Source organism: Limanda limanda, chromosome 7 (genome assembly GCF_963576545.1).
Source record: "Limanda limanda chromosome 7, fLimLim1.1, whole genome shotgun sequence".
Lineage (NCBI taxonomy): Eukaryota > Metazoa > Chordata > Actinopteri > Pleuronectiformes > Pleuronectidae > Limanda > Limanda limanda.
The window spans coordinates 23,370,819-23,397,600 of NC_083642.1; the positions used below are offsets into that span (position 1 = coordinate 23,370,819).

Here is a 26,782-nt window from a genome sequence, read left to right on the forward strand (position 1 = left end):
ATAACAGCACGCCACATATCACATAATGCATGAGGAGGCTGTTTGTCTTTTTAAAGCCTTCTTTCACACAGCACAGAAAGTAAGCTTTAAAGAAAAACCCTAATCCTTTCACAGAGAACTCAAAGCCTCCAATAAACAGGCTTCAAGTTGCCTTTTTTCCATCTGTCAAAGAGAAGGGGGTAATGCTGCCGGTCTAATTTGTGTTGTCTGAAATGTAGGAAAGTTTGGGATAATTCATTGGCATGTAGCCCGCATGGCCATTCTTGTGTGTGTGTGTGTGTGTGTGTGTGTGTGTGTGTGTATGTGTGTGTGTGTGTGTGTGTGTGTGTGTGTGGGGGGGCTATTTCATTGCCTCTGAATTCTTCCACCGAGCAGATAAATGATCTCTGCTGTGTCTCCATATATCCACTGTGGACACACATGTTCTTGGTATGTGTGAACTATCAGTTTCCACCAGCTTCCAGGACAGAGAGATCTCAGGAGAGAAGAGGATGTTGGAACTTTCATATATTATGTATAGGTAAATCATCAATAATTCATGTCAAGAAATAACTTTCAACATTCAATAGTATTACAGCATTCCTTGCACACATATGAATACACATAGATGTATAAATAATAATAGAAATAATTGTGAAATGTCTCACCAGTGACATTTCACTTATTATAACTTTAACATTCAAAAGTATTACAGCATTCCTAAAGCACAACTCTTATACATAATAATACTGACATTTATCACTGTGACATTTCATATGTCTTGTATGTGTCAATCATCAATGATGAGGTTGAGAACAATGTTTAACATTTAAAAGTTTTGCAGAATTCCTCAAACCACAATGTATACACTTAATATTGTAAAATAAAAAAGTAATAAATACAATGGAATTTTCTCAATTATATTTAAGATATCATTTAAAGGTAAATAATCAAATATTCACAACGATATATAACTCAAACACAGTTTTGCATTATTCCTGAAACACAAATGTGTACGCCATAATGTAGTTAATAAAGTGATATTAGTGACATTTCTCAACATGTCAAATTAGTAATTTCATACAGCATGTATAAGTCAATCCTCGACAATAAAAGAGGAGAAATAAATTTGTAAAATCCAAACTCAATATTGCAAAAACGTAATAATAGTGACATTTCCCAACATCTCCCACTCTATATAAATGCAAACAAATCCACTACGCATTGCACGCTGCCGCTTATAGCGCACATGGTTTTTCTTTGTCCACATTTTATTATAGTTTTTTCTATGACATCTATTACAGTGACGACTCTTAACAAATTGTTTACTACCTACCGAGGCCTGCCCGCCGCCTGCTACGTCACGACACACCCCTATATGGTAGGCAGGCAGCTAGAGACTGATCAGCTGCTCGGCCAATGGGCGCGGACCGGGGCCCGGCTCTCCGGCATTGTGATTGGTCGGCGGGGCCTGGATTACATGTATGTATAGATATGACTGAGTGCTAAAGCGGAGGGGGGGCGGGCATTAGGTAGACGTGCGGTGCTGCTGCTGTGTTGATTCAGATCGAGAAAAAAAACTGGACTAACAGGGAGTCGTGTTGGCCGCTGCTGCGTGGATTAATGTGAGTGAATCTGCACTTTGCTGGGGGGGGTCCGGGACGGGACGGGACGGGACGGGGGGGCGGGAGGGGGACGTGTCCACTTTATGGCTTCGTAGGCTCTTTCTCGTGTGGGTTCCGCTTAGAAGTGCATTACCAGGCCGACACACACACACACACACACACACACACACACACACACACACACACACACACACACACACACACGCTGGTAACGTGGTGCTGCTGCAGTTGTTCGGACCTGACCGGGACGATGTGGCCAGTGAGCCCGCGGCCCTGGTGTCACTGGGCAGAGGCCGTTCCACTGCAGCTCCTGCCCCCCTCACACAATAATTACCGTAATTTACCGTGTGTGAATATTAAAAGGACGTTTTCGTGGCGTTTTTTTTTTTCTTCTTCTCCCTTTTTCCGTCTACGTTGCGCAGGGGAAACAAATCCGTGGGACGGCCGGAGCGCAGCTGAAAAAAATGTGGCAATTGAATATGGCCGCGTTGCGTTGGCACATGAGCAAAGTAGAGTGACAGGACCCGTGTGGTGGAGATGGTCATCAGCCTTTGTGTCATGAATAACGCCCACACGAACTTTTACCTCCGCACATTGTCCGAACAACTCTGAGGTTGCGTTGTGTCAAGTGTTGCGTCACATGTGACCCGGCCGGTCGCGGGTCTAGAGTCCGAGTCCCGGAAAGGCGTTCGGCGGGACCGCGGAGGGATAACGGGACTGTCCCCGGGGCTCCTGTCGTGTCGCCCGGCTCCCACGCAGACCGTTACATGGCCCCTGCCTAACCACCCCCCCCACCCTCTCTCTCTCTCTCTCTCCTCCTTCTTCTCCTCTCTTGACAGTTTTTGTTTCGTGAGGGGAAAAGTTTTTCCAGCGTGGGGGAGAGATTGTTTTTTAAAAACCCGCCTTCGACTCCCCCCCCCGGGACACTCGACGGGGGACACGTCCGGGGACCCGGCAGGCTGCGACACCACTCCCCCCCCACCCCCCCTCTGCTGCTGCACAAAGTGACGGGTGACATGCCACATCAGGTAAGAAGACCCTCCGCCGGTGGGATGTTGTTGTGACAGAAAAAAGGCAAAACCCGGTTAGCAAGTCCCGAGCTAGCTGCCGCTGCTGCTGCTGCACACTAGCCCCCCCCAACAAAACGTGCATCTTTCCCTCTTTGTTTTCCACGCTGCACTCGTGTTTACGTGCGCGGAGAGGCCTCGTGGCATTTCGAGGTTGCATATTCATCTCGCGTATCAGCAAACTTCCACTGCTGTGTGTTGTGTGTGTGAGTTGTGTTATTGTTGCAGGCGGGCGCTTCCCTCCACATTCCACACGTGGATGTCTGTCTGCTGCAGGGCCAGTGCGCAAAGCCCTGCCAAGCCCCAGAGCACCTATCGACATCGACGGTGTGTTATTATGGTGGTGTACACGAAGCTGTGTTCGTGCGGATGGATGTTCATGATGGGTTCATTCGGGGAGTACGGAGGTGCTGCCTGTCATTCTGCCTGGAGGGTGGTCCGCAGCTGATCAGGAGGGAGGACAAAGGGAGCGATTAGCATGGAGCTGAGTGGAGCCGAATGGACACGGGGTGGACTCCAGTCACTTAGTTCCTCAATAGTCCAATAATGTATCCAAATCATCACCATCTAATACTGCGGAATTGCGATGGAAAATAATACTAATCATCTGTCGTATTTGATCAGAAAACATGAGACCACACAGGAGGATTTGTGGCAGGGCTGTTGTGTCCTGCTGCATTACTTTAATGTAGGTGTGCCTATGTAATTAGCTAATGAGTGTAGATTATTTATTCACTCACTACGTTTACATGATGGCAGAAACCCGATTTCGGCCGAAATCGTGTTTCTCTATCCATGGGGGGTTAACTGCTCTATCTCAGGGTACATGGCACTGAGAAATCCGACTCTTGTCCGAAAGCATTTCATACCCCGCTACGATAAGTGGCGCTGTTTTCATTACAGCTAGTGGTGATACAGCCATTTCCGCTTGACCTCGTCACCACTCGCAACCATAAACAACAACAGCCTTCAACTCAGCATGCGAGAAAGATGACGAACGGAGAGCAAGGTGAAGCTACGTCCCTCTACATGATGTTGTGCATGTTTACTCTAGGAGTACTGCGAATGCGAACGGCGCATTTGATTAGAATGGTAATGGCGAGTGCCGGCCGGCACCGGGCAGCGACATTTTATCTACGTGTCGACTTCCGGGTCACGGCCAAGGAGGGAGGAGGGGGGGCAGGATCTCAAGCATGCGCAAAGACGTCTTCTCCAGTTGTTGTCTAGCTTCCAGAGTTACATGCGCGCGTTGTCCGATATACGGCCAAATCCGATCTACTTATCTGGGGGTGGTTATCCGACTTCAGTCGGACACAAGAAATCTAGATTTGTGGAGTTACATGACATGGATCTTCGATTGAAACCGGACAACGCCAGAAATCGGGTTTCAATCGGACACATGTAACCGCAGTGAATGTGTGTCACAGCATAGTCCTTTCCATTAACTCGATCATCTCTGTTTATACTGAAGAACTTAACTTAAAATTTAAGATTGGTAGGACATGGGTGGATTTCCTCACTGAGTATGCAGAAGGAAAATGTTGTATTATCTATTTCTTTAATTTTCCTAACTCTCCAATGGACGTTAAGAGAAACAGAAAATGTATAATGGCTGAATAGAAGTGTTGGATGACGCATGGTGCCATGCTACATTACCATAACAGCAGTCGGGCGAAAATAACTGTTAATAATTCTAATATATAATGCTTCGGTGGGTAGGACATGTAAACAAACACATGCCCTCTTGCTGTTGCTGCGTCTTGAAGCGCTTTGGGAAGCTCTTAAGCTTCAAGTGACTTCACATAGATGTTGTGCCGCAGTGATGAGCCATTTCCGAGTTGCGGATTATTGGCTTTTGTCTAAAATACTCCCAAACAACAGAGGATCCAGTGCAAGGTTTTGTAGCTGCATCTTGCTTTGATCGTGGGCAGCCATCGTTGCAACTTGCTGTTTTCTCAATCAATGACATCAGTTTTGTGGATTGTGTTGCCTCTGCACTAACTCTCCTTTTTGAAAATACATCTCATGAATTGCTTACCTAAAAAACCTCAGTCGGTTTTGCTCCTCCTTGAGTCCTCAACAATATACGCGCAAAGTATGTATGAATCTTAGGAACCGTAGACAGTGCTGTTTGTTGACAAGTTCAACTTATTTTATTCTATTCTGCATCGTATGAATCGTATCGTACTTGTGTACAGATAAAAGCAACTATCAGTCAGGATTATTTTGTCTTTTGGATTGTTCATACTCTCTTTATGTTACAGTTTGTAGAGTTTAAGTGGATATGCTTTGATCCCGAATCAAAATATCAGTGGTTAATGCCCATGATCAAATTCTTTTCATAGTGAAATTGTGTTTCACGTTGAGGCTTGAATTTAAACAAAACCATCAGTTTTGCTTTGAATGAGAAATGATATTTAGTTAAATCCTTTTGCAGGGGTATAACTGTCTTAAAATAATAATGGGGATTATGTGAAAAGGGGGTTTCCCCCTTTTTTCAGCATAGTATGTGAAAACACTGCTTTGTTTGTGGTGACTTAAAAGGGACGGTTCCAGCCTTCTTTTTTGTAGTGTTAACTCCACTTACTTTGATGAAAGACAATGCACCTTTGTTAGATTTGACACAACCAGGAGATTATAAAGTTTATGTTTTGTTCTTTGAGGGACATGTTATTTTTCCTCATTGTGGTTTTGTTACACTATTTGTATGTTTGCTTGGTTTAGCACTTTGAGATTTTACATGGTAGCTGACCTCCTACATTGAGTAAACACACAAAAACACTACAACCTGCAATAACATGATTCACTGACCACTTACCTCCCACTGCTGCCTGGCCAAACGCTTCTATTTCAAAGACTGGATGGTTTCATGTTGCCAGCTAAAGGACATACAGTGCAACATGCACTGGATCTTTGGAGTCAACATGTTGATCACAGTTCTATGAGTCTGGAAATAACTGGAAAGGGACAATCACACTGTCACACAGGACTGGAAAACCTCACCAAAGTCTTGCTTTTGTCTTCAGTGGTAAAGGGTACAATCGGCCTTCATTTCCATGTTTTAAATTACTCCTTTGTAGCCACAGGTTTTTATCGGCTCTATAGTTTCCATCGTGATTTAAAGCATGGAACCCAAGCAACACATTACTCTTTGCCTTTTCAGTCACCACCGTTGGTAACTTCTTTGTCTCTGATACACGTTCCATCTGTCTCCATTCAAGCAAAGCTACAATATCATTCAGTTGGTGTTGAGTGTTTTGAAGCTAAGGTAAAAGCTAAAGGAGTAAGCAAAAGTTTTCTGGCACATTTGTAATTGAATGTATCACAACAAAAAGGAAGTCAAGTAGGCAATCATGTTTTAGCAGGTTTTCTCTGTTTAAAGAACCCACACATACGTGCTAAATTTGGTGTAATAAGGCTGTAATAAGGGTGTTATAATATCTGTCACTGTGTTGATTCCTTCTTATTAAGCTTCCCTCCAGTATAAAGGGCCTTTCTCTGTAATGAAGTGCTCATTGGAGCACATTATGCCCGAGAGGTTTGTATTCTGCTGAGTTACAAGCGGGTTGTAAAATGATAACAGATGCATAGGGGCCTCAGATGCACAGGGCCTCAAGGTGCAGCACACTTTTTTAAAACATAAGCGATTCCCTGACAATATGGAATTCTTGAGTGCAGTCGTTTATGAACACACACACACATTCACACATTTGCACCAACAGGTCTGCACACTTACACACTTTGTTGCCGTGAGTTAAAAGTTTCCAGTGTCTTTGTTTGGTTCATGGGTTTAAAGACGGTGCTGCTTCTTATTTGCTTTTAAAGTGATATTTAAATGCAATGCAAATAGAACGGTTGTTTGACAGTTAAGACTGTTCATTCTGTTTGATGAAAGGGATCTTAGAAACAGACATTTAAAATAAGTTGTGTTGACATACACAAGGTGAGTTCTATCCTGATAAGGCAGCGTTTGACACTGAGTGAGGTAGCTGCGGGGCGAGGCTATGATGAGCTCTGTCTGCCTGTTGAGAACTGCATGCCCGACGCAGGAACATGTACAGCTAAAGCAGAATCTCTTGGTGTAATGTTGAGTTCTGCCTGCCAATAAGAAATGCGTCTATTGGCGGTCAAGTGGGCCAGGATTTATCCCAGCACTCACAATGACTAGTCCAACTATAAGAGACAGGTTCATTATCAATGCAGTTGTGAAAGAGAGACAGCAGGACAACAAAGGACGAAGCAAAGGCACAGCTCTGCAATGACACCTTTTTATGCTTTTATGAGAAGTGGAAACATCTTTACGGTGCATTAAGAAACTGTAGCCGACAAATTGCACTTGGGTGAGCTGCCAAATTGTAACCCTTGCCTTTTGGGTCTACAAAAATAACTTGCAGTCCCAAAAATCTGGTTACTGTTACAAAAGATAAAACTAAGCAACAATGTCAATTAATCGAGATAAACAATTATAGATAGAAAATAAGACAATTATTTTTCTTTATTATAACATTCTTATTAACATTCATGCAAACATCTTATAACAATCAGAAATACCCTCAAAGCAGTATTTCTAATTTACGAGAGCTACAGTGATTTTAACATTGTAAGGCAGCATATAATCATATAATATGTTGTATTGTCTCACATTATGGTAATATTGGCCACCCCAACACAAAATATGCTGGTTTTCATTGTTTGCTGTAGCTACTGTTCAATCTGTCACTTGTGTGTAAAGCCTTTCCTTAGAAGACTGTTCTGCCCATACGTGTTGGTGGTCACATGCTGGATTCATGCAGATACTGTTTTTTGACAACTGTGTTTAATCAATTGGTGATGCTTGGGGTTATGTGGCTCTCAGTGATTTTATTTATCTTTGGAAAGCTGTGATGTTTGTTTGTCTTGGTCTTGTCCAGAGTCAATGCTGTGGTTATGGGTCTTCAAAGTTCAAGCAAATATTTGTATACTGATTCCAGTTTAATCTGCACTGATCGTCTCAGATTTAGATAATCCCCTGTAGCAATACGTTGTCACAGATGGAAGCTCGGGCTCAGCTCGGGATGTTTTAAAGCAACTGGTGATGTGTAGGGATGTTCTAACCAAGTTTTTTTTTGTTTTGGCCTAAATCCCCATCTAAATTATTTATCATTGGGCATATCCAATTCTGAGTCCGATCCAATACCTCTATTCACCCAACTGTTGATTAATCTTGACGTAACAGCTGTGGCTACTAAATCTGACAGACCTTCTTTTTCACATTTCTACTTGCTACAAGCCGTAGAACTCCTCTGTTTCTCTTATTATTTGTAATTTTTTGTGCATGTTTATTTGTTTGGTAAAATCGTAAATAAAGCTCATCGGGAAAATTATGGGACCATACTTTTTTGACTTTTTGCCCTCGCAACAGAGGTTATGACCCATATAATTACACATAAAGATTTTAAGTTGTCATTCAACTAGCTCTGTATGGTGTTGTCTATTCTCTTGAATTTTCCCCTTTGTCTGTTCAACCATGGTAGTCACACTGACCAGTTTCTCCTCTGCCAAACGTGCTGCGTCACCCACCCCCTGCATGGTACAGTCTTTTTTTCCCCCAGGAAAGACCTACCAGACACCAGGTGCCTGCAATAGCAAAATGTTAAAGCTTTCCTGAACTGGTCAAAGGTTGAATCATTATTGTGGAATAACTCGGCAGTAGAGAGGAGATAAAACGGACGTTTGGTTTGTGCTCTTTATGACTTTCACATGTAACACATTATTCCTTTTTGGTTATTCCTTTATTCCTACAGCCACAATCTCCTTCTCGCCTCCTCCCTCTTTAATATGAATGTGCTAAACGGGGGCTAATGGATTCCTTATGGGAGGTACTTGTGTAGATGCAAAGGCTCTGGTGTTGTGGCTGGGGTGATTAGGTCTTGTTTGAAGTCCCTAAGGGGCTTGGCGAGATAAACGTCAATAGCTGCTCACCTCACTGTTTAAGGTCACAAGACACCATAGGAGTTGTGCTCACGGACTTGGAAGTTCCCAGGACTTAACAACTGAAAAACATGGTGGTGGTAAACCTAGGCATAGACCATAGCGATCACAGGGTTTGTGCAGCAGGTTGTGGTCTTTGGTAGCTAAACGCAACATGAACACTGACAGAGTTCAGTTCCCATGAAACACAAATGTATTCACCATTGGAAATGAAAGGCTATTTAGATAATAGTGTCCCCATCAGGATGCAGTGCATTGCTCTTGTATTGTTGCGTACAGAGAGATGGCGTTTCTGGCAGTTTGATTCTTGTTGAAATTCATGTTTTTCTCCAAGAGCCATTTTTTATGTCATGCAGTTTTCAAGATGCATGATAGGATGGGTTGAATATGGGAAATGCCTCTGTGTAGTACTGTGCAACTCAGAATTGAACAATACATCAATTCAAGGATTGCATTGATGTGCCTAGAGATAGTGAAACTTTGGAATACATGGATTTCTTATTTTCCTACTCCTGAATTCTATCAAATTGGCTGCAAGTACTTGTCAGACTGACGGAAGATAAAGCATAGGCCCAGTTTTCCTTTAGCAGGGTCATGTGGGGCTTAACGTGCAGCTTAAATGCTTAACAAGAGACTAAAATCACCATCAGTCTGACTTTGCAGAGGTGACTCAGATAACAACTTGAGTTGGTGTTCTAGTGACAGCTACTTATTGAACCTCTAGTCTGAAATTCATAAATTGATTTGGCCCAACAAAGGTCAGACTTATTGACACATAGTTTTATAGTATGGGTTCTGTAAATGTCAGGCAAAGTTAGTTTTTCACCTTTGTCTCCCAACAGGGGCAATGTAGTGAGACATTTGGCCACAGGTTGGTCAGAGTTTATTCATGCAACTTGTATGACATGATGGGAAAGCCTTCAATTTTACTGTTTAAAAAATATGCACAATTGCTTGCATTTTCTCATGGCACGCAAATAGCAGGTCTATGAACAAGAAGCAGTCAAAGTCTCCCTGCATTTTGATTAAGCTTAATTGGAATCAGACTGGCAAACTCCAGGCTAAAGATATTTCCCTTATAACCGTCACTGCCTTCTGTGTGGATAAATGGACTCTGTTTCCATTGATTTAAATGGAGGCTTTTAATTAGACTGATGTGAGACTCGGGTTGCATGTGTTTTACTACCACACTAAAAGCACAGCTTGCTCATTAGTGCAGCCACTCATTAAACCTGGAAGTGTGTGTTTGGACACGTATGAAGTTTCCTGGGACTTGGAGAGTGACAAGCCCCTTTTGAAATGGTCTGTTCAAGATGGTGATGTTGTGCCTACTACTTCGTTCTGTATTAAAGGTGCAAACACGAAGGGATGAAATGGTTACTGTTTTTTCCGATTAACTTTGATAAAATTCCTGGCGTAAGTATAACCGTGTCAAATTTAAATCATCATTAACAGAGGTTTTAAAGCTGCTAAAGCCGGTAAAACTGTCCAGCATTCACCACAGTGCACAACGCTAGGCCTACAATCAATGCTTTCACCACACAAGCCTTAGTGCATATATGTGGACAGTTTCAAAATAATGACACTATTGATTTGATCATTTATTATCAATTAATACATTTATTGTATTTTTTTGTAGGCTGCTCTTACTCTTAAAAAAAAAAATCCCATTTTAACATGATAACATAATGGTGATACAAAATATCATACTGTTTCATCTCTACAACCCTTCAATGTGGAGGGTTATTCGATGGATTGAACATGATACATTTTTTAAAGTTGGGAGCTTTGTTTTCAGACTATTGGAGAGAACCAGCAGCTGCTCTCACACATAACAATCGGAAATCAAATCTTCTAGTGACGGTCATCTTTTAGTATCATTCTCCCAAAGGGATGTTTTTGCGGGAATTACCACGGAGTGACCAGGAAACATTTGTCTCCTTGTTGCTCGCTCTTTCTGTGTCTGTCTGTTGAGGGCTCAGTGTAAGGGGCTTTCAGCGAGCTGCTAACCCTCATTCTCAACCTTTTTTTCTTTTTTTCTGTCTTTCCTGATGTTACTGTAGCACAGAAAGGGAGAGACCACCCCCGAGGGTGATTGGTTGTAGCTCAACAGGCCCCCCACAGAAGGCTCCTCCCCTCTCATCCTGTTTGTGGGACATGTTGAATCTGAAAGTGTTGTGGATGCCCAGGCACGAGGCCACGCACACGCACACGGTTCATGTCAATATGTTGTTACTATATAAATATTTCATGCCTCACTGTGTTTCTCTATCGTTTTGCCTGCATCTTTTTGACACGTGTACATTTACACGCACACACACACACGCACACACACACACAAACACACACACACACACACACCATGAATCCAGAGCGAATCCGACAGGACAAAGCATGTTGTTGCTCACAGCTATAACACTTAAATTCTCACTCTTTCCCATCGAGGTCCTGATGTTTAAATTGTTAGAATGTGATAGTAAATAATCTACAATGACTTTTAGAGTTGGATTTAGTATGTTCCATCTTTTTGACAAAAAATATTTGACTTCTGCTCTTACATTTCTAATTGGTTTTAAAAAAGTCAGGTGTCTGTAGAAATGTTTTATAAGCGCTAAACATTCGCTTTATGAAATCTGGGTTTGTCCTCTCTGTAAATCTGCTTTTAAATCCTGACTCTCCATCTCAACTTGTGTCTTCATGTTTTATTTCTCATTTATTAAAGGCTATATCAGAGCTTTTCAGAAAAGACAAGTGTGTGTCCTGTAAATATCTGCAACAGTTGAATACAAACATTTGGGTCATCTCGATATATATATATATATATATATATATATATATATATATATATATATATATATAACAACTTAATGTGTGGATTTCAATTTTAAGATTTTAAAGAAAACAAAGAGAGAGAAGCAGACATGCAGAAATGTTGTCTTTATTGCTTCACCTCAGGTGGTTAAAGTAAGTTTTATTTGCATACTTGTTCACTGTCAAACGAAAACAGGATGGGTTTAATGCAACACAGATTTCTCTTTTTTTGCTTTGGTTACAAAATTGGTCTTAAATCAAATTCCTGGTAGCAGTAAAGTCTTAATTTGCCTCTAAACTCGTTCCTCTTACAGTCCGTCTCTGCCTCATTTCTATATGTTGTCGTTTTCTCTCCTCCCTCCCCTGCACCGCCAGCATTTTACGCTTGTTATTATCTTCTCTCTGAACCACTGTCTCCCTCTCTGTGTCCTTACTTTTGCATACTGCATTTTTTCCCCTTGTTATGGGGTTTCCTTCTTTTTATTGCCTCTGTTCCGTTCCTGTTTTTCTCTCCTGCTGTGTGCTGTATTATGTAGCATTTAAGACTCGCTTTGCTTTTCGCAGGAGCTGTAGTCTGCTTGGGACAGATTTGCTCTAGTGCTGCGCTGAACGTAGCTTGTAGTGTATGCCCTAAAGTATGCAGTATGCAACTAGGACACACACACACGTAGAGTCTCTTTCTATAATATTCTGCATTCTGCTGTGGCCCTATGCTCTGACTGAATATTTCTTTTGAGTTTGTTGTGGCGATGACTGTTTTTTGCTGTTTAAATTATTTTGAACTGCTCTGACATTGTTTGATGGGCTGATTGGACGGCTCTGTTTCATCAGTGAAGAGTGGCTTTACTTTATTATCTAATGAAATTATATTTTGATTATCACATGCAACAGTATTATGGATTTTATTTTGATGAAAGGCTCACTGAGCCAAATGGGATTGAAATGATTTAAATCTTACAGAGTGAGTAGCTTAATAACATATTTAGTGTGATCCTGTTTTTAAAAGAAGTAATGAAACAGTTTACATAAAAAAGTTTCTTATACCATGATCTCATGTGTTTTAAGTTAGGTAATAATTGCGTAAGAGCAGCCTTTTTGATAAATTACTAATAGCTTGAAGCAGAAATGCCAGCTTTTACTTCAACTTTTCTTGGTCTGAAAACTGTGGTTTGGGCTGCAGGGAATTTTAACAGGCATTTTTCATTTTAACATCAAATTATTTTAGTAAATCAATTGAGTATTTATCAGAATGAAAAAGGGTTAATATAGTTATTAATCTGCAGATTTATCTAAAATAATGAAAACAAACTTAGGCTGCAGCCGTAGCTCAGAGCAGGATGGTTTAATAAAATGAATACGGCATATGTGAAGCAAGAGGAGCAAGGCTTTATTTATTAAGCTGTTTGGGCCATTAAACAAGGTTTGAGAGGGAACCCAGCGTGTATGTGTGTGTGTATGTGTGCGTGTGTGCACACAAACACACAAACAGGGAGCGGTCTGCACCAGTGTTAAAAACATGAAGAGAAAGTGAAGGCCACCAAGGCTGATCTCATAAACTAACCCTAACCCTCACTGACCATTACTTTAAAACTGAGCACTCAATTAGAGGTTCTGTTTGCAGATGAGCCTGCTGGGCTGTGTAGTTGGCAGCCACACCAAAAGGAAATAAAACGTTTTTATACATTTATACAAAATCTTTCTACTTCCACACAGAGAAGATTGCAGTCTATTTTTATCTTTTACCCGTGGAAGCCAGACAACTTAAACTAAAGCACACTTTGAAGTGATCCTACTATTACTTTGTTTGGCAGATAAGTGGCATTGCTGGTTTAATTTTCAGGCCTCAAGGCAGTAAAATCTGAATTTAAAAATTTGAATTGGTGTTTAGGCAATTGTTGTGATGATATATATAGCAGTGTGTTTACAGTATTATTTTGTGTCTGTTTCTGGGGACCAATATTTATGAGTGTGTGCAATTTGGTGCAATGGACTGTTGGGCCATATCGGCAGAATGCGCTCTACTAAGTTCCATTTGAGTTCAGATTGGGAAGGATGGATGAATATATTGTGCAGTGTCTTTGCTCAATGTTCCCTCTTCTAGTGTGTGTGTGTGACATGCTTTTGGACCTGTCAAAATATAGTTGCGTCTGACACGTGGATGTATATGTGGATGAAAATTGTGTGCGCGTTGGTAGAAATGTGTGAGTCATTGCATGTTTGGATCTGGCATGCTGGTCATGGCATAAACATGATTGTGTCTGTCACCATACAGTATGTCAATAAAAGTGACCTACTGTATGGTGTGTGTGTTTAGTATATATATATATATATACAAGTGTGTGTATATATATATATATATATATATATATATATATATATATACTTGTTTGATTTTTGCCCATGCTCTGTGTGTGTTTGTCGGTATCCAGTGTTTATGCTGAAAGCTGACACAGCTGTTTCACAGTAACTGCACTGTTTCGCAACACTATCTACAGTTTCACTCCAGTCGAATCCTGCCACTTCCCTCTATCACAGTTTTTCCCTCCCTCTCCCTCCATCTCAGATTTTCTCACTGTGTCGTTCCACTACACCACTTGTGCAGATTCATTGTACCAATGTGTTTGTCGCATCTCTTGATGTGTTTACACATAGCCATTATGCCGTCCTGTAGCCTGTAAAGCTCACTTTTGCAAAATGCATTCAGAGCTCTGGAACGTTTGTCATTTAAAAAAAAAAAAGTGAACCTTGTCTAACCTGGATAAACAGAATTTAATCACACTCTTTTTAAAATGCTGGTCAGTGTCAAATTCATTTTATTGTGCATTATAGTCTCACGATTAACTATCACCTCATTCAGACCCCTTGCTGTCAGAAGTGTCATTTAATTCAGAAACCTAAGCTACAGAGAACCCATGACTGTGACCCCAATTAATATCAAGCGTAGTGGCACAGTTTCTTTGTTACTTTATTCATAGATTGTCTGGTTTTGATAGGGCTGAAAGGATCAGGACGAAAGCATATGGATCTCATCATGGTATTTCACTGTCAAAGGCAGAAACCATTTCAATAGAAAATGTGAAATTAACAGACCCACATTTGTAACCATTTAGAATTGAAGCAACATTGTAATTAGTTGGGTTGAACTGGTAATTGTGACAATAACTGGACCTTTGTTACTTTGTTTCCTTCCAAATCATTGTCATGCCCATAGTCTCTCCTCACAAATGTTAATGTCAAATGTTTTTACTACACTGACGCGCTTTATAATGTTATTAATCTGAAAATGGAAATATGAATCTGTTTGTTTCAAGTTGATGCATATTTGGAATAGCATACAAAGATGGAAAAATGAAAAAAAAAAAAAAAAAGGATACCATTATCTCAGGCAGGAAAAGTGGAGCCGTACATGTAAAGGAAACGATGAAGATGTCAAAAGAACTTTTGGTGATAAGGTGTTGACCTGACGTAAACAATGACATTTGATTCTCCTCAGTGGATTAAATATTTTACATTCTGCTTCCTCCTGTGCCACCTTAAATACTCCAGATATTTCTGTGTTGTTGTGAACGCGTCTGGGCAGAGAACCTCCTGCTGCGTTGTTCATGTGTGAAAAGCAAACTCTGAAGACAGTCCCTCAGAGGTTTTAGCTTTAACACTTTCCGAGGCTGTTTACATCCATATTGGGTGAATCGTGTTGACATGTGACATATTTCTGTTGTTTTCTTTAACATTGGAGCAGGACAATGATATTCCACACGCTGCAAAAACAAACGCTGAGCGTGTTTTTTTCGCTATTGTGGCCAAATAGTGGAATAATTTAGACTGGTCAAGTTAGGTCGTCTGACTTCTTTCCAAGTGAAAATATCTTTCACAAAGTAGAAATCCAACTGAAGACAAACCCTCCTAAAGGAAGCAGGGATAACAGATGCCTGGCTTAAGCATTACCTGGAAGGATTAACACATTTCTCAGCGGACCCATCACACTATACTGTACTTATTTGATATTTGTTTTAATATTTATCAGCAAAAACAGATTTTAGCTGTCGCAAAATAAATGTAAATTCAATGGCACTGCTGTTTTTTCTTTATGAAATTGCACAAAGATCCTTAGAAGGAAACCCAGCAATACTCAGTCGTGGTAAAATAGATCCTTTCAGCCCTGTCATCCAGCCTGAGGGGCCCCTGAGCTGGCTGCGAGCCAGTGGCAGCAGGGAGGTGAGGTGCTTTAATTCACCTTAGCCAGGAAAGGAAAGTGTTTACACCAGAGTGAATCAAACAGTGGAAACAACTTTTGTGACTAGACTGACCGAGCGAATAATGATAACAGTCTGCGTTGTCTCATAAAACCTGTGGGCCTCGACAACTCGGGCAAACAGATTTGAAGTAACAGATTTTATGAAAAGACTGAGGTGTCTAATATTGACATGTTTGTTATTATAAAGTTATGGCAGATGAGTTTCCATTGCTTGAAGTGAATAAAATATTTAAAAAACCCACTCCCATATATATTGACAACATTTGACTCAAAGGAATACATCTAAATGTAAAAAATCCTCAAAATATCCTCTCTGATATTATTATATTATCAGTGTTGCACTTTTGCATTCGGTGTGTAAACCTGGTAAGTCTCACTTTACTGGTGAACATGTAAAATTTTAGACCTGTAGCCAAAAAAAAGTTTTAGATGTCGACTCTTGAGTCGTTAGGTAAGTCTCTCCCCCCCGCCCATAAGTTCTGTAAAACTTCAGTTTTACAGAGCTCATGTCAGTAATGTATTGTTGTCTGAGCTGTTAAATGTAAAACAGGTTGTGTTTTTCTCATAATTAATCATTGATTGTATGCAGATGAATTTGTTATATTTTTCCCTGCGGTGCTGCTTTGCAACAGCTGTAGCGCTGTAGGATTTATGCCCTTCACGCGGTGCTGACAAATACAATGACAAAATGAGTCTATAAAATAAGTATTTCCTGAGTTCGTACTTTGGCTGAGAGGCTCTTAAAGTAAACAGTGAGGTCAGACATATTTTACAAACAACATTGTGCAATATTCATCAACAATGTGTTACGTTATATGCTGACATGTGCAGGATGAATGTAAAGGCCTGGCTGTTCGAAGGCTAACTGTGTTGCTAAATGTGGTTTAGGTATGAAAGAGCAGTCTGACGAAACAAAACTGTTTGGGGGGATTTTATTGTCAACATGTGTCATACTGGTAGTATGTGCATGATGTTGGTGATAGCAGTTATTTCTTTTAATATGTACCCTGAGTCGTAATAATAAAAAAAAAAGTATGAAGACCTCAGATCACCCTCAGCCGCACATTTCTTCTCTACCCAGCCTCCCTTCTGGCAGCTTTGCGAGACTCTGCATCAGTTACATAACCCTGTCATTCCACGGATGCCTTGCAACAAAACTGTTTTTCTTTAACCGTTAGCCTTTGAATCGAACTGTTTGTCCTTTAAAAGCCAGTGTAGGCATTAAGGATGACCTGTTGATTCATCTTTCATGGTTTCCCCTGCCATTATAAGACTTATACACAGAACCTCAGCATTGTTGTGGAGTGCTCAAACAGAATGAGCAGAAGCAACTATGCTGACTATGCCGTATTAACCCTAACCTAATGTGATATGTTTATTCATGACAGCTAGGAATGTCACAATACCAGAAATCCATTACCCATACCTCTGAAATTCACAGATTCTTGATGCAAAATTTGTTAAGTATAGTGTAAGGGAAAATTGGGTAATGCTGCACACAGTGTGATAACAAAAATACACATTCATCTAATTTGTGCTAGCAGTAGTTTATATCCATCCATCATATATACTGCCTATCCTTTATGGTCCCAGGGGGCTGGAGCCAATCCCAGCTGATATTGGGCGAGGGGTGGGGTACACCACCAGATTGGCAGCCCACCACATACAGAGAGAAACAACCGTTTACATGCAAACTCCACAGGGAAAGACCCAGTTAAGTGAGGGATCTCTTAAGTTATTAAGAGATTGTAAAACCGGTTTTGGTTCATTATAAGTTTAGATGATGAGAAACACTGTAGTAGTAATCACAATAATTATGTGGTAGCCTGAATCAGCTGACTGAATTAAGCTGTACAGTAAATCTCAGTTCTGGTGTGTGTATGTGCACACATGCATGTTCCTGTAAATGTGTGTATGTGTACACAGCCACAGAAACCGAGAAAGAGTAGTTTTGTTTTCCAAGGATGTATGCTAGTTTACCCAGAGAGGAAAAACCACGCAACAAACAACAGCCACAACAAGTCTAAACATGGGGTGATGATTTGTGCTCCTCCTCCCCATTCTCTCTCTCTTCGGTTGTGGTTTTTGTTTTCTACAGCTCTGTGATTGCAGTGATCTGTTGAGGACCTCATGCCTGGTTTGGAAATACAAGTCACTCAGCCTCTTCGGAACATACACTACACAAATACAAGTGATTACACACATAAATCCATTAATTCTGGCACGTTGGCAGGAGGAAACAGATGAAAGCATCACTTGACGTCTGCAAACACACTTTGCTCTGTGGGATCCCTCCCATGTTCCACTTGTTTACAGTTGTGCTGGTCACCGCAGAGTTGAAGCTGTCACTCAGAATCAGTTCCTACTTTCACATGTGGTGATTCAGACCGCCTGTTTAAAAAAGAAAAGACAGCCATCATTGACAGACGTGTATGTTATGGCTTCACCAAAGACTTGATCCACAAATCCTGTTTTGACAGTTGCTTGTACTGGTGATTATGCGTTTGTGTTCTAATCATACAGATGTGAAAGATTGGTTGGTGGGGTTCTTGCATGACTTTCAGGGTGTGTCATTGTCTGTAATGCCTCAATTTGCCTTCTCTCCTTTTTTTGTTTTTCTCTCCTTGGTCGTATTTCAAGGACAGCAGATTTGCCAAGGAAAATAATCCATAAAAGCAGCGGCAGAGAGGACAGCTTCAATGACATGTCTTGAAGAGAACTTTGTATTTTTCAAGAAAATTATGACATTCTATTTTCATACACAGGATGTCTAGATATGAAAAACTTTTCTTTGGACCAGATACAAATAAACTTAGAGGGAACTAGAGAAAAACAGTGAGAACCAATTTATATTAACAACAATAAATTGTTTCACGGCGCCTTTCTTGACACCCTTTGGCACGGTCCAATGTGTCAACGGATGAATCATTAAAGTAAAACCAAGAGTTGAAATCCGATTAAGAGACACAAATACCTCAATAGAACATGTTTGTCACACAGGAATAATTGGAAAATGAAACCAAGTTTAAAATCCGGTTAAATGGCATTGACACCTAACATCCAAAATCTTCAAATGTTGGATGTTCGAACTGTTGGGTTGTGTCGAGTTGACGTCCAAATGTTTATTATCCACAACCTTACTGCCATTTTTCTGGAGACATCCTTCAGACAATGCGGTGTAGGACACTAGGGTTGATTGGTGGAACGATGCAGGTCTTGAAGCATCATCAACCCATGCTGAACAAAAAATAATTTTCCCTAACCCTAACCCTTTCTGACTTTATCCTGACTTAATAAATATCAAGTTTATTCCAGAACTTTCAGTATTTGGATGAAGAAGCTCTTAGGGCTCTTGGTGCTGGATTCTGATTGGATGGCAGGCTTTCCCCCAGAAAACTGGCTAAGCCTAGTGGTAGGGCCGCTAGAGAAGCCGACCGGCGGCCGACCGACGGCCGACACCGTGTTTTTGTAAAAAAAAAAAATTTTAAAAGTTGAAAAGAATTTTGAAATTATGACAATTATGTGTTATTGTAAGACATTTATTAACAATACTTATTAACTAGTGCTGTCAAATGATTAAAATATTTAATCGCGATTAATCGCATTTATGTCAATTTTCGTTTTAATGCTCTTATCAACATGGAAAAGTGGATTGGCTTGCTTTATGCAAATGTTTTATTTTATTGAAAAACAACATTGCCAAACAGGGCGGTACAAAATAAAATTATAAAGAGCACATTTCAGGTAAACAAGGACTCTAGTGCAGTTAAACCATGGCTTAATATTAAAAAATGTTCAAGTTTGCTGTGAACATAGCCGCCAGGCCTATAAAGCAGTGGGGGAAACCCTGGATGGTTTCTGTTAACTTTTAGAAATCAGATAATTTAACTGGACACCTATGACGTGGGTGTTTGATTAAACTGTAGGTAAAGACAGGAACAGCTGCGCCTCAACTAAAGACAAAAAAAGGGTGTGAGGAGATTCTCAATGAGAACCGTGCAAATGTAATTTTAAATCGGTATCATGTTAGCATAAATCCGGAAGTCCAGATCAACAAACGATATGAAGAAGAAAGAGGACTTGTATAGCATTAGCTCTGGTGAAAGTGGAAGCTTAAGTCTGAGGGACAGCTGCTGGGAGGAGGAGAGGGGATTGGGGGGAGGAAATGTAAATGAAACTGCATTGATGTTAAGAGATGTTAAGTTATGGGTAAGAGTGAGGGACGGAGAGAGAGCGATGTCATGACAGAGAGAGGAAAGAGAGAAGCAGGCTGTGCAATATGAGCGAGAGAGAGAGGGCTAATGTAATATTATCTCTTCTGGACAGACCGTTTTAATAAAGTGTTTTAGAACAAATTGTTATTCTCTGTTCTTGAGATTGGCTGCGAACTGTGAAATGTCTTTTTCCTGGATTTAAAACTGGTCATGACTAAAACTCTCTTATATAACCATCATTGTACTGTGTATTGTACTCTCTGGTTTATTTTATTGACTGAAGTAAGTCAATGATTCAAACCATCAGTTGCAGACCCATCAGTCAACAGTTCAAATCGAGCAGAAGTGTATTTCTTTTGTCTGTCACTGTTCTTCAGGGGCCATTTCCTTCCTTAGAAGTAGCTGCAAACTGAGCGCTGTTGCTTTTATGCTCCTCCCTTCTTTACCTAAAGAAAATGTCTGTGAAAGGTGCAGCTGAGGGCGAGTCTGAGTGAGAGGAAGGCAGTTGCTCTGTCGAAAAGGTTATCTTCTGTCTCCAGCTTAAAATTGGTGAAATTACGGCTAACAGCAACTTGGTATGCTTTTTTTGTAGTTCTAAGCTTCAGAGGAATAACTTTGCCTGTGTACTGTAATACATGACTGTCGCTGTCACCCTTAATGTCCCACCAAACCATGTTCAAAAATCTGTCATGAATAATCATATATTCATATATAATCATATTGTTTTGCCTGATGAGTGCAAGTTGGCACACTGGCCAACTTGCACTCAGGCAAAACAATATATACATTTTATATATAAAACAACACATTTCTGTTTTTGTTTGTACTGCCTGGCTCCTATTACTTGATTTTAGACAGGGTCCAAGAACTGTTTCTAAAAATCCATGTAACGTGCATCATCCTGGCTGTTTAACAGCTTTTTATTTCTTCACACAATGAAGACAATTCTGTCTTTAGTTTTCAGACCAAAGAACTGTCTGTAAGTTGTAAGTTAAACAGGCAAAGTTGCTGACAAGAGCAAAGCAGGGGATATCAAGCCAGCTGAGGCGGGAGTCGTGTTGCTGAGCAGCTTTCTCTGCAGGAGCCATGCGCACACACTGTGCATGGATGTGCAACAAACACACACTTACTCAATAACGCCCTGCTGTTTGGATTTTACAGGGGCTGCTCTGACCGAAGTGAAGTGATGTATCAAGAGAAACAAGCGTTATTTACATGCATATATATATATATACACACTAGGGCTGAACGATTTGGGAAAATAATGTAATTGCAATTTTTTTCCCCAAATACTGCGATTGCGATTTAATATGCGATTTTTTTTCGGTCGACCAAGGCAGCCCGACCAACCTCCGTACGCAAGGGTCTCGTAAGGGCCCCCCCCCCAGACATGCCGCCAGAACTGCGCATCCCCTGAGGCAGCGGGTGAGTGAGAGACCTCCGCTGCAAGTAACGAGCCAGTTTTTATTGAATAAAGTTATATATAAAAAACGGACAAATGCACAGGCCACAGAGTCAAACAGTACAACTGCATGTATGAACAGTTTTCTGAAGTTAATGAAATGCTCCCACTCCTCAGACTTTGATTTTTAACCCTTTCGAACACAAGTCACCTAACAGACAGAGTGTGTGTGGAGCCACAACACAGCAGACATGAGGCGGTGTAAAGACCTCGAGCGTCCCGTTCATGTCCGGGTGGTCGTGCAGCGGTACGGAGGCGACGGGCCTCAGCAGGAACCCCCCCATGTTGAACACATCCGTCTCGCAGATGTGCGTGTAGGGGACCGGGGGGCTCTGGAGCCCCGCCTCCCCGGAGCTCAGCTTGCTTTTCCAGGGAGCGATTTTCAGGTCCGCCGCCGGCACCGTGGTCAACAGCGAGATGAGCTGGTTCTGTGTGTCCGTCACGTCAGCCGAAGACTTGAGGCCCCTGTAGCTGATGCAGGCCTGCTTCGCTATCTTCTGGATCAGAGGAGTTTTGTTGTCCCGCGGTGTGGCTGCGGGTGAGGACGGCAGCCCGGTGCGCTACTCTCGTTCGCACGTGATAATCGTGCACGTTGCGATTAGGACATCGCGTTGTGTCATATCGCGATTTTATCGCAAATGCAATTAATCGTTCAGCCCTAATACACAGACACTCATGTATATGTTTCATTCTGTCTATTTTACGAGCTGTGACATTTTGGGTAGAAAGCAAAGGAATTTGAACTATTATTTTGATTGTAATATAAAACTTAAAATATTTTGTTTTCAAATGGTTTCCTTTATTTACATTTATGTAGATAAAGTAGCTCACCGGGAAACTTTCAATCAGCCACACGTTTAGCAGTTAAACAGGAAGTTTGGTCCTATTAATTTGAATGATATCAATGTCCAGGCTGATCGTCCTCCTCGCCATTTAGATAAAAGGCAACATATGTTTTCGCTAGAACTCTTTCCCCACTTGACTTCACCGTGACGCTTGTATGCATTGTGCAAATGTTTCATACAAATCCTGCTGATGAGCACAGCATTTTTAACTGTTCGGCCTTAGCTCTTATCTTACCTACTCTAAGCCGGCATCTTAATAAAGTATATATCTAAAATATATTATGCTTCTAAGCATATTCTTTTGTAATAAAAGTCAGATGGAACAGTTAAAGCCTACATTGACAGGGTTTTAATCACTCACATACAGTGGGCATGCACGCCCATAATTAAAAGGAAGCATTTGGTTGTTAGCTGCAGAAAGAGCGAGGCTTCAGATGAGAAGCAGCAATGGTGACTAACAAATCATCTCCAACACATGTAAGTATTTATCATTGTAAAATGCAGAATTTAACTGCACAACAGCGCTTAGCAAAGCCAAAAGTGTCGGCAAAGCTTGTTATTAATTATCCATGTTGTGTTCTCAGCTGGTAGCCAGGGCTAATGCTGGTTGTTTTCTTCCAGTAGGGGTCTTGTGATAGGAGCCTGACGAATCTGCAAAGGCTACGTTACAACCAAAAAGACCCAATCAACAAGCGGTTTCGAGTGTCTACGTCATAGTTTCCAAACATCTCCTTTTCTGCTGGTTCAGACTAAGCCTTGGATTTCAAATTAAAACACAAACAAGTCCAGTTGCTTACGTACAGGACTTCTGAAGAGATCCTTAGCAGAGTTGGTGCCTTGTCAAACAAACCCATGGTAGTGTGTATGTAAGTCTCCATAATAGCGCTTCTAACCCTCTACCTGATTATATATAAACATTTGAATGACTTTGCTGGCCTCGTATTAACACAGCAGAACATAATACACAGCGGAACATAATATTTGTTCATTCAAACCTCTTACTGTTACGCACTCTGACTCAGCAAAACAAGACAACAAAACCTACTAAATCTCCAGGGTGAAATTCACTGTAGCTTAGAATTGATGCTCCATGCTTTATTCAGCCTGTCGAGGTCAACCAGAGCAGCCCAAGCCTGTCTTTGTTGCAATTCCTTACAACATGCTGTGAAATGTACATGTTCTCGGCACATTCTGCACATTTTTGATGATTTGAACCTCGGTAGCACCTTGGGTATAAGAATACTGATTACATGGTTCCAATAAGAGAGGGGGAAATCTCTATTCTCTTTGTCAAACTCTCCTTATAGTTCCTCCTTCATCCATTGTTGATGTCAGAATATATCAGTTGATGGTGGAAGCAAACTTAGCTCCACATGGATGTCATCTGCAAATCTTATTGCCATTATGTGCATCCCACCTCCATTTTACATCTGTGATCCTCTTTTCCCTTTCCAGGGTTTCCCCCAGAAAACTTGCTAAGCCTGGTGGTAGGGCTGCTAGAAGGCAGCCGCGGGGGGGGGGGGGGGGGGGGGGGGGGGAAGAGTTGCACTGCTGACTTAACTTATAAGCCCTCTTTTTTATTTATTTTTATCACGTTGGAGTTGCTAGTTTAAACCTACAGTTTTGCACTTTAATATTTGAGCCTTTGTTTACATTTTGTTTTGTGCTGCATTATATGGTGACATACAGTTTGTTGTTATCAAAATAAAATGAACTGAATTGAAATGGTCAATTTGATTTTTTTGGAGGAAAATTAATCATTTACATTAATCGACTAATCAATAAAATAGTCGTCAGATTAATCGATAGAAAAATAGTCGTTAGTGGCAGCCCTACTTAATATTTAAAATTCAAGTTTGCTGTGAACATAGCAGTCAGGCCTCTTATTTCAGAAACAATGAACCGTAACAGTTTGGTTACCAATAAAAGGTAAGCCTACTACTTCTTTGCTTTCAGCCAGCTACTCAAACAGACAAGCAACAAAATAACAAACAAACAAAATACACAGGCAAGTGTCGGCCTACTTTGAAATAAATTAAACACAGAACTTTGTAGGGCTATTTGAGTCCTCCTCATATTTGTGGAAAATGTATGAAATAAGAAGTACCCTATTTTTAAATAAATAAAACCAAATAGCTGCAGCCTAATCGTGTAACGGACTAGGTTTATGTTTGGTTTTGACTTATGTTCAGTAAAACACTGTGTTGAAGGAGCGTTCTGATGTCCGACGGTCAGTGAAGGGGACGTATGTTCAGTAAAACACTGTGTTGAAGGAGCGTTCTGATGTCCGACGGTCAGTGAATGGGTCTGGGTGGGACATGTGACTGTTTGGACCAATAGGATGGTTGCTTGGGGATCGGGGCTCAATGAGGAAGTGAAGTGTTGTTGATGTGCGCGAGTGACGGATTTATTTATTTTTAAATAAAAAAAACAAGCGACGCTTAGCCTGGCGGGGGGGGAGTATAGCCTGGCGGCCCGCCAGGCCTATACAGCACTGGGGGAAACCCTGCTTTCTGTTCATTTTCTAATTGGAAAAACAACAACTTTAAAAGCACTTGTACATGTATGCCTATTATGTCTCGCTGGACACTGTTTATTTATTTAACTTCAGTCGTCAGTCTGCCCCAGTCTTGGAACAGAGCAGCGTATTGGTGTCTGTGTCCTGTTCAGTTGTTTTTATGTACAGGATGTGCTGGAGCTGGTTACTAGAAAAGAGGACGGGAGATGGAGGGATGGAGGGATGGAGCGAGAGATGAGTCATTTTCTCTGTCAGACTGTTGTTTTCCACTAAGCCCTGTTATTTTCGCTTATAAAAATCGATGCCAGGTAGTGGGTGGAAAAATACTCCCTTTTTTGTTTTCACATTTGGTGTAATTTTATAATGGGGACAGACTGTGGTTAAACTTGAAACATTTGCATGGACTTGTCCCTGTGTAACCCTCATCTCATTCTTTATATAGACCTACATTTTTTGTGAAATCAATTGGCATAAGATTAAAATACATAATTGTTTTTAAGGCTTCAATATGTTGTGAGTTCCTATAGGTCTGTCTCTTTCTGTTTTTTGAACAGCCTCTTGATGGCTGCTCCAACGTAGCACTGAGCTATTTTGACCATTCAAAGTTTTTATGGTGGCATGTTCTCCTCCTGTCTGTGTGGGTTTTCTCCAATACTTTAGCTTCAGAGGCAGATTGGGGCCATTTTGATTGAAGTATCTAAATTGACCATAGCTGTGAATTTGAGTGTGAAAGATTGTCTGTCTCTGAATAGCTGCTTTCAGACATCCACCGAACTCCAGAGAACCTCCACAGTGTCTCCGGAGGAGGTCGGTCTATGTGTGCAAAAATAAAACAAATATTTCAGGCTGAAAAAGAATAAGACACCAACAAAGGTGTCAGGAGAGTTTGTGGTGGTGAGAGCTGATGCCATTGTCATCTGGAGATCCTTAACAGCGGATGGATGGATGGATGGATGAATGGATGCTGAAGAGTTGTCTGCTTGTACATGCTGCAGGTACAGAGCTACGTTAACATTCCTTTTAGTTATGTTTTAGTTCATCTGAGGGAAATGCCTGGCTCCTAAATTAACCACTATATCAGCCAGTCGCTCTATTTAGTTATGGACGTTTATTTCTGGACAGATCATGTGCGGTAGGTTATACAGACAATGTCACCACCAGAGCTTTCATCATGAACTAAGGATGTCCTAATAACAGATTGTCAATGGATGAATGTCATGGCCAAATTAATTCATAATTTTTCAATTGCCCCTCCTATCGTTTCATGTATGCATCTCCTGCATATAACCAATACACCACCACACCAAGCCGCTCCGACTACGCTCTGTAGACGACAGACAGAACATGTTTCTTTGCCTGTTTTTTCATTTTTCATGGTTTTTCAAAGTGAATGGACAGTGAAAGAGAGAGTGGAGTTGTGGCCCATTAAACCAAAGAACTGAAAGACATTATGCTAATGGTTAGCACATTTTCCATGGAGCCAATATTGATATTTGGTAGCTACCAGTTTTAGTAATGACATTGTGCGACATGTCTCCTCACAGTATGTGGCCAGTAAAATCATCAGCTGTGGTTATGATGTCATGAAATCTATGATTAATGACTTAAAGTTGAGTTCAGACCCTTTATGATCTCATAGAAACAACAAATTCTTGATTTTGATGAACCAAATTAAATTCAATGAATTAAATTAGATAGAATTGGATTGAATTAGACAATAGAAGTTTGATTGGAAACTTGTTTCTATATTTGGGTCTGAATGATGTCATTCAAGAGGCCTCCTTCACTCCTTAGCTACTTCTGAGAGTTTCTTCTTCTATCAAGGTGGCTAATCTCTTCCCTGGCTGCAACACTGTCCGCACTTCTATCCCCCAATGATTCCTCTCAGATTATGATCAGGCTGACAGTCATTATAATTGACAAACTGTCTGTAAATTACTCTTTGCAAACTGTGAAGCCTTTATTACTTTATTGAAAATTCCCAACAGCCTATTTTGGGACTTTAGAGATAATACAATCAAAGCACTCATTCTTTC

At 40.9% G+C, this 26,782-nt stretch overlaps 1 protein-coding gene across 1 annotated transcript in view; it reads left to right on the top strand.

Annotated features, from left to right (window-relative positions):
• Positions 1 to 2,601: 2,601 nt before the first annotated feature.
• The window catches only part of LOC133005600 (vitamin D3 receptor A), a 75,900-nt gene continuing 51,719 nt past the window's right edge, over positions 2,602 to 26,782 (top strand). The window contains exon 1 of the mRNA XM_061075333.1: positions 2,602 to 2,632. The gene's annotated coding sequence lies outside the window, so the exon portion shown is untranslated. The remainder of the gene's footprint in view (positions 2,633 to 26,782) is intronic.